The sequence below is a fragment of the Crinia signifera genome, chromosome 4 (genome assembly GCF_055691185.1).
Source record: "Crinia signifera chromosome 4, ASM5569118v1, whole genome shotgun sequence".
Taxonomy (NCBI): domain Eukaryota; kingdom Metazoa; phylum Chordata; class Amphibia; order Anura; family Myobatrachidae; genus Crinia; species Crinia signifera.
The window spans coordinates 306,916,433-306,930,788 of NC_139220.1; the positions used below are offsets into that span (position 1 = coordinate 306,916,433).

The following is a 14,356-nucleotide window of genomic DNA, read 5'->3' on the forward strand; positions in this document are numbered from 1 at the left end:
TATATGAGCATAAAAGTACACTTTCTTCACAGTCACTTGGAGAGATTCACAGTTAATGTAGGCGACTATAGTGAGGAGCGACTATATATATATATATATATATATATATATATATATATATATATATATATATATATATGCAATAAGATCGCACTCCATACAAAAAATATTCAACCGCTGGGGTGACGTCCAGAACTTTCCTTACAAGAAACAAAGTCCATGTATATAAAGACCAAAAAGACACACTCTCCAGACTGTTTGATGCAAAATAAAAAGCTGTGTATTTGTATTCACATAAACATCAAATGTAAAAAGAAGGGTACTCAACGTTAGCGTTTCAGTCCATAAAGGACCTTCCTCAGGAGTTAGACAACAAGGGCATCCATTTGGGGTGAAGCACAGCGTGGACCACACAGCAGGTTCCTACAGCGTAGGAACCTGCTGTGTGGTCCACGCTGTGCTTCACCCCAAATGGATGCCCTTGTTGTCTAACTCCTGAGGAAGGTCCTTTATGGACTGAAACGCTAACGTTGAGTACCCTTCTTTTTACATTTGATGTTTATGTGAATACAAATACACAGCTTTTTATTTTGCATCAAACAGTCTGGAGAGTGTGTCTTTTTGGTCTTTATATATATATATATATATATAAATACAAGAGGTGAGAAGAGCGCCTCCTAGTGCAGTATCTCGAGTGTAGTGATGTCCCTTCACCACAAGTTGACAAACGGCACCCCACAGGTATATTAGTACCGTTTGCAGTGGTATCCCACCACTGTTAACTGAGCTTGATATGTTTATACAATGGCCACCAAGGTATAGTTTTTCATTCACAACGATTCTCCCCGAAAACTCTTCCTCAGGACCCCGCACCGGGGTAGTAGGATAGATGGGAAGAACAGAGAGCACAATAGTGTAATATTGCAAACACAGTTTATTGTCAATGCAAATAATGACAAATATAATGCGTACAATGTAATAAAATAAATGACGCTTATCTGATGCTGTTTCCACGGCAACTCAGGTGGGCGTCCAAGGCAGTTAGAGTGGTCCCTCAACGCGTTTCGTCCGTGCTTTTTGACAGCTTGGACTTCTTCAGGAGTGTAGCTATAATGGGCCTCTAATCCCCCTTATATACCACTGTCTATTAACTAAGCTTCCAGCTTTTTCCCGGAGTCACTTCCGGTTTCCGGACTATTGGAATGCAAAGTGACGTCACTTCCTGGAGTCCGTGACACGAACGAGACTCCCGGTATTGTATACCCTTATTTTCAAGAGTTAGAGGAGCGGGAGTCTTCCTTTGAAGATTCCCGTGCTAGTTACTTGCGGATCTAGCTTTGCCACTTGTAATCTAGCTGCGTTGTCCCTCTCGGGTGTCTGGTCTAATAACCGGCTGCCCGTGACATGCACAGGGCTTCCGCATCGCTCTGAGACCGGAATTTAAGATGACTACTTCCGGTCTCTGGCTCCATGTTTATCCGTATCACCATGGTAACCACTCACACTGGCTACCATTGTAGGATATCGTACAACAACGCACTGGGACTATATACACAGAATAAATAAAAGATAGAGATATGGAACAGAGTGGCCTTAAGGCACCGGGCGGGCATGCGGGATCCCAAGCTGCAGACTTTATTGGTCACAGTGCCAGTCCGCAGTTGGTATGCTCCACTGTCCCCCTATACCTATTGGCCTGTAGTAAAAAATATATATAAATACACATCATATGTTGTATCTAAAAACCGTATAAAACATTTAAAATTCATTTCTACAAGGAACATATTGTTATAATTGTGCAAGTTGGTTCTAAAATGGTACATCAATTTTAAAGTGCAACACATGCTTATTAAAGGTAAAGTGCTCAGTGAACGGTAGCAGCAGAAAGTATGAAAAAAAGGTTATAAAGGAATTTTAGCAGCCAGTCACATTTCTCATAGAAAAGGGGCCAACTCATAGTTGTCATTTAACCCTTTGGGTGTTATGGTACTTAATTCATATATCCAGAACATTTCACGTCTTGATAGAAGATTCTCCCTATCTCCTCCTCTCGGACCAAGTACCACATGTTCTAAAACTTTAAATTTCAGACCCTCCACATTACTGTCATGACAGTGCTTAAAATGTCTGGGAACTGTGTGGCTTTCAACTTTGTTTTTAATCCCTCTGACGTGCTCTTGTATCCTTAGCTTTAGATGCCGTTTGGTCTTCCCTATATATTTTAGGTTGCATGGGCATTCTAACATATAGATGACCCAACTTGTATTACAATTGACCAAACTCTTGAGCTTATAGTTCTTTGATCCGTCAGAATTACAAAAAATTTTAAAATCAGAATGTGCAAATCTACAAATATTGCACTTATTGCATTTAAAAAAGCCCTTAGCTTGGTCCCAGAAATTATTTGGTTTTGATGTCACTGTCTGTGGTAGCATACTTGGTGCTAGAGTGTCTTTGAGATTCCTGGCTTTCTTGAAGACTAGATCTGGCTTGTTTGGGAGTATCCTTTTCAAAACTGGATCGGTCTGTAGGATTCCCCAATGTTTTGTTAGAATTTGTTTTATATTGGGTTCCTGTGAGTTGTATGTTGTTATAAAGTTGACCCGGTCTTTCTTCACATTTCTATTTTTATATTGCAGGAGTTCTTTTCTCTATTTCTCTCTTGTTTTCTCCACTGCTGTTTTAAGGACTTCTTCTGGATATTCCCTTTCTAGAAATCTCTTTTTATAGATCTCCATTTATTTCTCGCATTCGGCTGGCTTGGTGCAATTTCTTTTGATCCTAAAAAATTGAGAGGCTGGGGTATTTGTTTTCCACTGTTGTTTGTGGTTGCTTCTAAAGTGGACATAGGAACTTGCGTCCACTGACTTTACAAAATTCTTGGTCACCACCTTCCCATCTTCACTTGTTAGGATCAAGTCCAAATACTCGACTTCCTTTTTGCTGGTTTTATATGTAAAAGAGAGATTGTACTCATTTTGCATCAGTGTGTTCATAAACAGTTTAAAATCATCTTCCGAACCGTCCCAAATTATTAAAATATCATCTATATAACGTTTAAAAAGTTTTATTTTGCTAAAAAAGGGGTTGTTGTTGTAAATTGTTTTCTTCTCCCAGCTCCCCATGTGCAAATTTGTGAAGCTGGGTGCGAACACCGTCCCCATTGCTGTTCCACATGTCTGTATGTAGAACAGCTCTAAAAATTTAAAATAATTATGGGACAAAATAAACTTCATTAATATGCAGATGAAATTCTTGTGTTCCCCGTCCAATTCATGATCCAAATCTAAAAACTCCATACATGATTCTATCCCTTTGTTATGGTCTCTAGATGTATACAGAGCTTGGACGTCAACAGTTGCCCATAAGAAACTTTCTTCCCACTCCATACCTTCTAAAGTTTGTAGTATTGCAGTGGTATCCTTTATATAAGACGTTAATTTGGGCACGTATTTTTTCAAGAAGATTTCCACATATTCCGATAGACTTGATGTTAGTGAGTCTATCCCCGAGACTATAGGTCGTCCCGGGGGGTTCTCCAAACGCTTGTGAATTTTCGGAAGAAAATAGAAGACCGGTATAACCGGTGAGTTCTTAATTAGGTACTGGTACTCTTCTTTTTCAATAATTTTCTTATGTAGTGCATTTACCAGAATTGGCCTTAGTTCCTCCAGGAAGTCAGAAGTTGGATCTTTCGTTAATAGACGATATGAGTCCTGGTCCCCCAGGAGCCTCATGGCTTCCTGCTCATAGTCCTGTCTATTCATTAAAACCAGCCCCCCCCCCTTATCTTCATTTTTCAATACTAGGTTCGGGTTGTTCTTCAGTGTCTTTAATGACTGTTTTTCGAAGTTTGTTAAATTACTTCCCTTTTTTGTTTTTTTTGGTAGTAGTACTTAGGTTTTCCAGGTCCTTTCTTACTAGTTCATAAAAGAGGTCTATTTGAGTACTTCTAGACTCTAGGGGATAAAACTTCGAAGACGGCTTCAAACCAGATTTCGAGGGGTGTGGTTCAGTTCCAACTTCCCCTATCTCTTTTTTTGTGAAGTGTCTCTTCAAGGTGAGTTTCCTCACAAATTTATTTAAGTCAGTGAAAGCCTCAAATTGGTTTATATCTGAGGTTGGGGCAAAAGACATGTCCTTATTCAGCAATGATATTTCTAGCCTCTCAATTTTTTAGGATCAAAAGAAATTGCACCAAGCCAGCCGAATGCGAGAAACAAATGGAGATCTATAAAAAGAGATTTCTAGAAAGGGAATATCCAGAAGAAGTCCTTGAAACAGTAGTGGAGAAAACAAGAGAGAAAGAGAGAAAAGAACTCCTGCAATATAAAAATAGAAATGTGAAGAAAGACCGGGTCAACTTTATAACAACGTACAACTCACAGGAACCCACTATAAAACGAATTCTAACAAAACATTGGGGAATCCTACAGACCGATCCAGTTTTGAAAAGGATACTCCCAAACAAGCCAGATCTAGTCTTCAAGAAAGCCAGGAATCTCAAAGACACTCTAGCACCAAGTATGCTACCACAGACAGTGACATCAAAACCAAATAATTTCTGGGACCAAGCTAAGGGCTTTTTTAAATGCAATAAGTGCAATATTTGTAGATTTGCACATTCTGATTTTAAAATTTTTTTGTAATTCTGACGGATCAAAGAACTATAAGCTCAAGAGTTTGGTCAATTGTAATACAAGTTGGGTCATCTATATGTTAGAATGCCCATGCAACCTAAAATATATAGGGAAGACCAAACGGCATCTAAAGCTAAGGATACAAGAGCACATTTTAAGCACTGTCATGACAGTAATGTGGAGGGTCTGAAATTTAAAGTTTTAGAACATGTGGTACTTGGTCCGAGATGAGGAGATAGGGAGAATCTTCTATCAAGACGTGAAATGTTCTGGATATATGAATTAAGTACCATAACACCCAAAGGGTTAAATGACAACTATGAGTTGGCCCCTTTTCTATGAGAAATTATGTGACTGGCTGCTAAAATTCCTTTATAACCTTTTTTCATACTTTCTGCTGCTACCGTTCACTGAGCATTTTACCTTTATTAAGCATGTGTTGCACTTTAAAATTGATGTACCATTTTAGAACCAACTTGCACAATTATAACAATATGTTCCTTGTAGAAATGAATTTTAAATGTTTTATACGGTTTTTAGATACAACATATGATGTGTATTTATATATATATTTTTACTATAGGCCAATAGGTATAGGGGGACAGCGGAGCAATCCAACTGCGGACTGGCACTGTGACCAATAAAGTCTGCAGCTTGGGATCCCGCATGCCCGCCCGGTGCCTTAAGGCCACTCTGTTCCATATCTCTATCTTTTATTTATTCTGTGTATATAGTCCCAGTGCGTTGTTGTACGATATCCTACAATGGTAGCCAGTGAGAGTGGTTACCATGGTGATACAGATAAACATGGAGCCAGAGACCGGAAGTAGTCATCTTAAATTCCGGTCTCAGAGCGATGCGGAAGCCCTGTGCGTGTCACGGGCAGCCGGTTATTAGACCAGACACCCGAGAGGGACAACGCAGCTAGATTACAAGCGGCAAAGCTAGATCCGCAAGTAACTAGCACGGGAATCTTCAAAGGAAGACTCCCGCTCCTCTAACTCTTGAAAATAAGGGTATACAATACCGGGAGTCTCATGCGTGTCACGGACTCCAGGAAGTGACGTCACTTTGCGTTCCAATAGTCCGGAAACCGGAAGTGACTCCGGGAAAAAGCGGGAAGCTTAGTTAATAGACAGTGGTATATAAGGGGGATTAGAGGCCCATTATAGCTACACTCCTGAAGAAGTCCAAGCTGTCAAAAAGCACGGATGAAACGCGTTGAGGGACCACTCTAACTGCCTTGGACGCCCACCTGAGTTGCCGTGGAAACAGCATCAGATAAGCGTCATTTATTTTATTACATTGTACGCATTATATTTGTCATTATTTGCGTTGACAATAAACTGCGTTTGCAATATTACACTATTGTGCTCTCTGTTCTTCCCATCTATCCTACTACCCCGGTGCGGGGTCCTGATGAAGAGTTTTCAGGGAGAATCGCTGTGAATGAAAAACTATACCTGGGTGGCCACTGTATAAACATATCAAGCTCAGTTAACAGTGGTGGGATACCACTGCAAACGGTACTAATATACCTGTGGGGTGCCGTTTGTCAACTTGTGGTGAAGGGACATCATTACACTCGAGATACTGCACTAGGAGGCGCTCTTCTCACCTCTTGTATTTTTAGATTTAAAAAAACGGTTTCCAAGAACAGGAACCAACAGGAGAGGAGTAGCCGCCCAAGAAGCGAGGGACTGTGCAAATTAAACACAGGACTGTGTTCTTTTGGAGACAGACTTTTAAGGATAAGCCAGCGCTAGTACCACCAAACATACAATATATATATATATATATATATATATATATATATATATATGCACAAAAGACCTGCACTCTCACCCTCATACAAGGTAGCCGCTGGGGTGCCATATATGTAGCTGAGTTCAGGAGGACAGAGCTATATGTATACAGGAAACTCCCCAAGTGGGGAAAACAGCACTCACCAGACTTTAGTATAGTGTTACTTAGGTTCAAAGTCCCGATGGTTTAATAATGTACAAGCTTACCGACGTTTCGGTCCCTCAGGACCATTCTCAAGGCAGCAGGTTACAGTCAGATATCAACAACAACAATAGATGTGGAACAGGGACAGGTGAGCGTTGCCCCGGGTCCTGCTTATATAGGGGAGTGTTACCTCCCACCACCTAATTGCGCCTAATTGCGCTCCAACTGCTGGAGCGCATGACGTCACTTCCGGGTAAACTGGAAGTGCGCGGCCGCGATGTATGCAGCGCTGATCGCTGTGTAAATTGCGATCAGCCAGTGGCCAGTGCTGTACTATGGTGCCCCGCCGATCCGCTCATATAGCGGTGACATAGTATCTCAAGGGGGGTAACGCTGTGACAACGATAGGGGCACAAATCATATGTGATACTCAGCCTCAGCCCCTGATTGTCTGGTGCGGGTCACAACGCTCATCTATTGCTGTTGTTGATATCTGACTGTAACCTGCTGCCTTGAGAATGGTCCTGAGGGACCGAAACATCGGTAAGCTTGTACATTATTAAACCATCGGGACTTTGAACCTAAGTAACACTAAACTAAAGTCTGGTGAGTGCTGTTTTCCCCACTTGGGGAGTTTCCTGTATATATATATATATATATATATATATATATATATATATATATATATATACAAACACAGGGGGCCCAGCACTCACTACAACAAACTAACTCACCTTAACATTCAAATAATCAATAAATAAATAATGGGGTTTTAGTTCATGAATTGATCAATGCATTTAAGCTTGCAGCCCATCGCCAAGACTATAGACTTCTGTGGGGTAATGACGCGGCACTCCAAACTTGTAAATTTCCAATTTCTTTATTGAGACAAACAGCAACGTTTCAATGCAGGTGCATTTTCATCAGGCTGATGAAAATGCACCTGCATTGAAACGTTGCTGTTTGTCTCAATAAAGAAATTGGAAATTTACAAGTTTGGAGTGCCGCGTCATTACTCCACAGAAGTCTACATTAAAAGCTATTAACAATGCTCTGCTATTAACAATGCTCTACGTTCCAAATCTGCTGATCAACCAATTGCCAGACATTGGCTTGAAACGGGCCACTCCATTAACGATATGAGGTTTATTCTAATTGACCATGTTCCCCCTCTTAAACGTGGGGGCGATCGGGACGGTATTCTGCTTAAACTAGAATCTAAATGGATTTACAGATTAAATACCACCAGACCCCATGGACTTAATGAACGGTTAAATTGGAATGTCTTCATGTAATTGACTACATCATTACACACCCACTCCGGTCGTTGGACTAATTGACGTTCTGCGTGGACTGCATATTTCATTCATGCATTTCATATGTGGCATGCCTTTGCAGTTTCTAAAGTATTTATCATTCAAATGTGCTGTTTTGGTTATAAGATTAACATTGCATTTCATTGCAGCGTTTGGTCCGGCGGCCGGGGACGGCATCTAGCGTCCCGAGCGTTTCCTAGCAACGGGCGCGGCTATGATAACGTCAGTATCAGGGCGACCGCCCACTACGTGGGGGGAGTCTGAATACACCCGGCTGCCGGGCGGACGCATATGTGGAGCTGTGAGTATATGTACCCCTCATCTTTCCCCATTACTTGTTAAATGTACCTGGTTACACGTTGTCTTGAGAAAAATGCTGTTGCATTGAAACGTCGACCTTGACGTGTCGACCATATGACAAAATAAATACTATTTGATTTAAGCCCTTTGGAGTGACGCTGCTTCTTCGCCTATCTACCTCAATTATTGCAGAAGGCACCCAAAGGCACATTGCATCTCAGTTTGGTTGAGTGCCGGCTCTTAGCCACATATATATATATATATATATATATATATATATATATATATATATATATATATAAATATATTTATTTAATGAAACTACATATAAACATGGTAAACATTTGGTTCAAGAGAAATCTGCCCTCAAAGAACATGAACAGCCATGAAATAACATTTTGGAAATAAAAAAAATCGGTTTACTCGCAATATCTCTTGAACCAATTAACCCATATGGACCAGCCTGGTATCAGGTTGAAGGCCTAGCGATTTGGGTTTGAAGATCAACCTCAAGCTTCTGTGATGCCGGGGGGAACTGGCAGCTGTCGGAACAATGTGATGGTTGAAATTAGTGGGTCTCATGTTATCCTATGCGGAAAATGTTCCAGTTTTGCCCGGCGGTATCTCCGGTTCCCATGGGGCTAGCGATGTGGGCCCAGGCTTGTTGGAAAGCCGTGGTCCTCAGCTACAAAATTTGCAGAGTGAGCCTGGAACTGCAGCTACAGCAGGCCCATGGTTAATCTGGCCCTGGCTCACACTCCTCTCCGTAACCATCCCCATGCAGGACATGAGTAATATAGAGGCCAATATAGTATAGTCATTTGAACAGTACATGCATTGCATATACTTATGGTTAGGGTTTGAGGTAACAATATATTAAAGAAGGTGCAGACTAGATGGGTGGCATGGTTGAAATCTGTCATCACATTCTATGTTTTTATGTCTAACCTGCACAGAGTATTGGGAATATATAATTCTTATGGAAACATTCATAGACTGGGTATTATACTCTGTATCAGTATCTGCTGCAGGATGATAGAGGTCTCCATGCTGCACATATGACTGGGTATTATACTCGGTATCAGTATCTGCTGCAGGGTGATAGAGGTCTCCATGCTGCACATGTGACTGGGTATTATACTCTGTATCAGTAACTGCTGCAGGATGATAGAGGTCTCCATGCTGCACATATGACTGGGTATTATACTCAGTATCAGTAACTGCTGCAGGATGATAAAGGTCTCCATGCTGCATATATGTCTGGGTATTATACTCGGTATCAGTATCTGCTGCAGGATGATAGAGGTCTCCATGCTGCACATATGACTGGGTATTATACTCAGTATCAGTTGCAGGATGATAGAGGTCTCCATGCTGCTCATATGACTGGGTATTATACTCGGTATCAGTAACTGCTGCAGGATGATAGAGGTCTCCATGCTGCACATATGGCTGGGTATTATACTCAGTATCAGTAACTGCTGCAGGATGATAGAGGTCTCCATGCTGCACATATGACTGGGTATTATACTCGGTATCAGTAACTGCTGCAGGATGATAGAGGTCTCCATGCTGCACATATGACTGGGTATTATACTCAGTATCAGTAACTGCTGCAGGATGATAGAGGTCTCCATGCTGCACATATGACTGGGTATTATACTCAGTATCAGTATTGCTGCAGGATGATAGAGGTCTCCATGCTGCACATATGACTGGGTATTATACTCAGTATCAGTAACTGCTGCAGGATGATAGAGGTCTCCATGCTGCACATATGACTGGGTGTTATACTCAGTATCAGTATCTGCTGCAGGGTGATATAGGTCTCCATGTTGCACATATGACTGGGTATTATACTCAGTATCAGTATCTGCTGCAGGATGATAGAGGTCTCCATGCTGCACATATGACTGGGTGTTATACTCAGTATCAGTATCGGCTGCAGGATGATAGAGGTCTCCATGCTGCACATATGACTGAGTATTATACTCAGTATCAGTAACCGCTGCAGGATGATATAGGTCTCCATGCTGCACATATGACTGGGTATTATACTCAGTATCAGTATCTGCTGCAGGATGATAGAGGTCTCCATGCTGCACATATGACTGGGTCTTATACTCCGTATCTGCTGCAGGATGATAGAGGTCTCCATGCTGCACATATGACTGGGTATTATACTCAGTATCAGTATCTGCTGCAGGATGATAGAGGTCTCCATGCTGCACATATGACTGGGTATTATACTCGGTATCAGTAACTGCTGCAGGATGATAGAGGTCTCCATGCTGCACATATGACTGGGTATTATACTCGGTATCAGTATCTGCTGCAGGATGATAGAGGTCTCCATGCTGCACATATGACTGGGTATTATACTCGGTATAAGTAACTGCTGCAGGATGATAGAGGTCTCCATGCTGCACATGTGACTGGGTATTATACTCAGAATCAGTATCTGCTGCAGGATGATAGAGGTCTCCATGCTGCACATATGACTGAGTATTATACTCAGTATCAGTAACCGCTGCAGGATGATATAGGTCTCCATGCTGCACATATGACTGGGTATTATACTCAGTATCAGTATCTGCTGCAGGATGATAGAGTTCTCCATGCTGCACATATGACTGGGTATTATACTCAGTATCAGTATCTGCTGCAGGATGATAGAGGTCTCCATGCTGCACATATGACTGGGTATTATACTCAGTATCAGTATCTGCTGCAGGATGATAGAGGTCTTCATGCTGCACATATGACTGGGTATTATACTCAGTATCAGTATCTGCTGCAGGATGATAGAGGTCTCCATGCTGCACATATGACTGGGTATTATACTCAGTATCAGTATCTGCTGCAGGATGATAGAGGTCTCCATGCTGCACATATGACTGGAAACAGGGATAAAGCAATTTGGTGACATACATAAAAATAAAAACACTGGTAAATGACCTTGTCATATTTGTTAATGTAAATAAATACACATTATGTTCCTTATATAAAGTAACACTATTAATGTAATAGAAATAATTATCTTCATCCTTTTAAAAAATAAACTTTCTATTTCAGGGCACATAAATAACATGACTTTCACTAGCAAGTCGTCATTTCTTCCTACTCCTCTTGAAGATTCTTGAAAGCTATTCTCCTTTTCTCGATAGGAGAAACTTTCAGAAGGTAATTTGTTTCTCAGTTAATACATGATGAGTCTGACAGGAGAGAGACCACATCTGTGCTCTGAGTGTGACAAACGTTTTACTTGTAAATCCCAGCTTCTCATCCATCAGAGGAGTCACACAGGAGAGCGACCATTTACATGTTCTGAATGTAGCAAGTGTTTTACCCAGAAGTCACATCTTGTCAGACATCAGAGGAGTCACACAGGAGAGAAACCATTTAATTGCTCTGAATGCAGCAAGTGTTTTATCCAGAAGTCCGACCTTGTTATACATCAGAGGATTCATACAGGAGAGAAACCATTTAATTGCTCTGAATGCAACAAGTGTTTTATCAGCAAGCACGACCTTGTTAGTCATCAGAGAATTCACACAGGAGAGAAACCTTATCAATGCTCTGAATGCAGCAAGTCTTTTTCCCGGAGGATAAATCTTCTTAGACATCAGAGGAGTCACACAGGAGAGAAACCATTTATATGTTCTGAATGTAACACATGTTTTTCCAATAAATCTAATCTTATTGTACATCAGAGGATTCACACAGGAGAGAAACCATTTAATTGCTCTGAATGTAGCAAGTGTTTTATCCAGAAGTCCGACCTTGCTAGTCATCAGAGGAGTCACACAGGAGAGAAACCATTTAATTGCTCTGAATGTAGCAAGTGTTTTACTAACAAGCATGAACTTGTTATACATCAGAGGAGTCACACAGGAGAGAAACCATATCAATGCGCTGAATGCAGCAAGTGTTTTTCCCAGAGGATATCTCTTCTTAGACATCAGAAGATTCACACAAGAGATTAATCATTTATTTGCTCTGAATGTAACAAGTGTTTTGCTAGAAATTTATCACTTATTAATCACATGAGGAGTCACACTAAGGCCCTGAGTGTATCAGGATATTGTTAAGTTAGATTACTTGTATCACATCAATATTTTTACAAGTAAGGACATTTTCATCTTCTGTATGTAACAAGTGTTTTATATAAATCAATCTATTTAAAGACTGGAGATGGGAAACATCGATAGCTGTTCATCTGCACCAGTGTAGTGTAATAAGCAATGTGTAAGGTGAACCCTCCCCTAAAGTAACAGAATTGATTATTTTTAAATATAATTTTCCTCTCTCAAAGCCACAAGGGGGCACTACTACTGACCCCTATTACACTAGTACAGTATATATCACACGCGGGAGAGAATATCAGTTTTTGGGTCACTGAAATGGATCCAAACATAACTTTTAATGTATTTTTATGAAAGGGATATATCAGTGAAATATAAAAAAAAATGTAATGATGTAAAGAAAATGACAAATAGATGCAATAAAGTGATACAAATATAAGCAAGGCACATAGATATAGCCTTCATACTTTTATAAGGGTATGGGTCATAAGCCAGGTTCCTTGCCCCAGTACTGCTACCACTTGGCACGCTTCTCTCCTCCCAAGCACAGTCCACTTGGATGGAAAAGTATGAAAAAGTTCCAAAAATGTGTTGTCATATTGCCTGTGTGGACCTAACGGCCCATACACACTAGATGACTTTCTGAGCGATATTGTAAATAATATTGCCTTGTTTATATGCTGTACACCGTTAACGATGCATGCTCACGTACATCGTTAACGACCCGCTCCCTCATCCAAATATGTCAGGACAAGGGAGACCTCATTAACAATGGTCTAGCTGCCTCCGCAGCATGACCACTGCTCCCCCCACCATTGGCCCCATCGTGTGCAGCATCAGCAGGTGTGTATGCACTTGCCCGGCTGCCCCATCTCCCCCGACAAATACTGGCCACCACCAATGTTGGCATCGGTGGGGAACTTCTAGCGTGTATGGGCCTTTAGGGTAATATTAATATATAAAAACAGTGAAATTGTGGTACTTGTTTCCTAGCACGTGTCGGTCGCGTCGGGTGCATACCAAAACGCACACGCGATGTACCCGATTTCTCCATAGGCTTCAATGTTAAATTATTTTAACATTGAAGCCTATGGAGAAATCGGGTCCATCGTGTCCATAGGCTTAAATGTTAAATTTTTTTAACATTGAAACTGAGTCCATTTAACATAGTAAAAAATGGTAAAAGGGCCAATATGGGCCATTTCTCATTGGGTATGGCCCCGTCATGTGTGTAAAAAATAATGGCCCCCCATTGTGGCCGCCACCCCCACGATTGACGCGAACCCGAACCGTGGTGAGCGCAGCGAGCCCGCGAGGGGCGGCGGTGCGCGTCCTCCGACCTTTTCATTCCCCTGCTATCCACGTCGGCGTGGAGTTGAGAATAGATTAGTGTGGCGAGCACAGCGAGCCACCGAGCCCGAAGCATGGCGAGCGGACGCTGATACCTTCACAGACCCTGCGTCCCCTCGCAGGCTTCACAGGTATCAGCGTGCGCTCGCCACGCTTCGGGATCGGTGGCTCGCTGCGCTCACGTAGTTTTTTACCATATACCTATTAAAAGTTACATTTTACTATTAATTTTCTTCTTAGTGCACCGCAAAAAAAGCACTCTGTTGTTTCTTGTATGTATCCCCTCTAGTGCTTGGCGGTAGCACACCTTACACCTAATTGTGATATTGAACTTTATGGTGATTTGAAGGTATCTATATCCATCTATATAAAAATTTCCTGTGCGATCGAAACACCCCCTTCTGTGTAACGTTATATTCCTATGGCCTTTACTGATTGGAGGTTTGCTACCACAAAGGATAGAAAGGAATGTCTCATCGTGGTGCACGTAAATGGACTTACACAAATAAAAATGAACTTTTATTGACATAATTAAGAATAGCGAAATATAAAAACACACAAAACAACATGAATGGGGTATGTTTAAAAAACGGCGGCTCACTAACTCAGAACAATTTATTGACTGTATTACTATACACTGTTTGACAGGTAGTACCCGTTGACACTGATTAAATAAATTGAACAAATGTCTGGTTTGTCTGTGTCTTAATAAGGT

General features: G+C 41.3%; 1 pseudogene; it reads left to right on the forward strand.

Moving 5' to 3' along the window:
• The first annotated feature begins 11,318 nt into the window (after window positions 1–11,318).
• LOC146073321 (uncharacterized) lies at window positions 11,319–12,297 on the forward strand (annotated as a pseudogene).
• The last annotated feature ends 2,059 nt before the right edge of the window (window positions 12,298–14,356 follow it).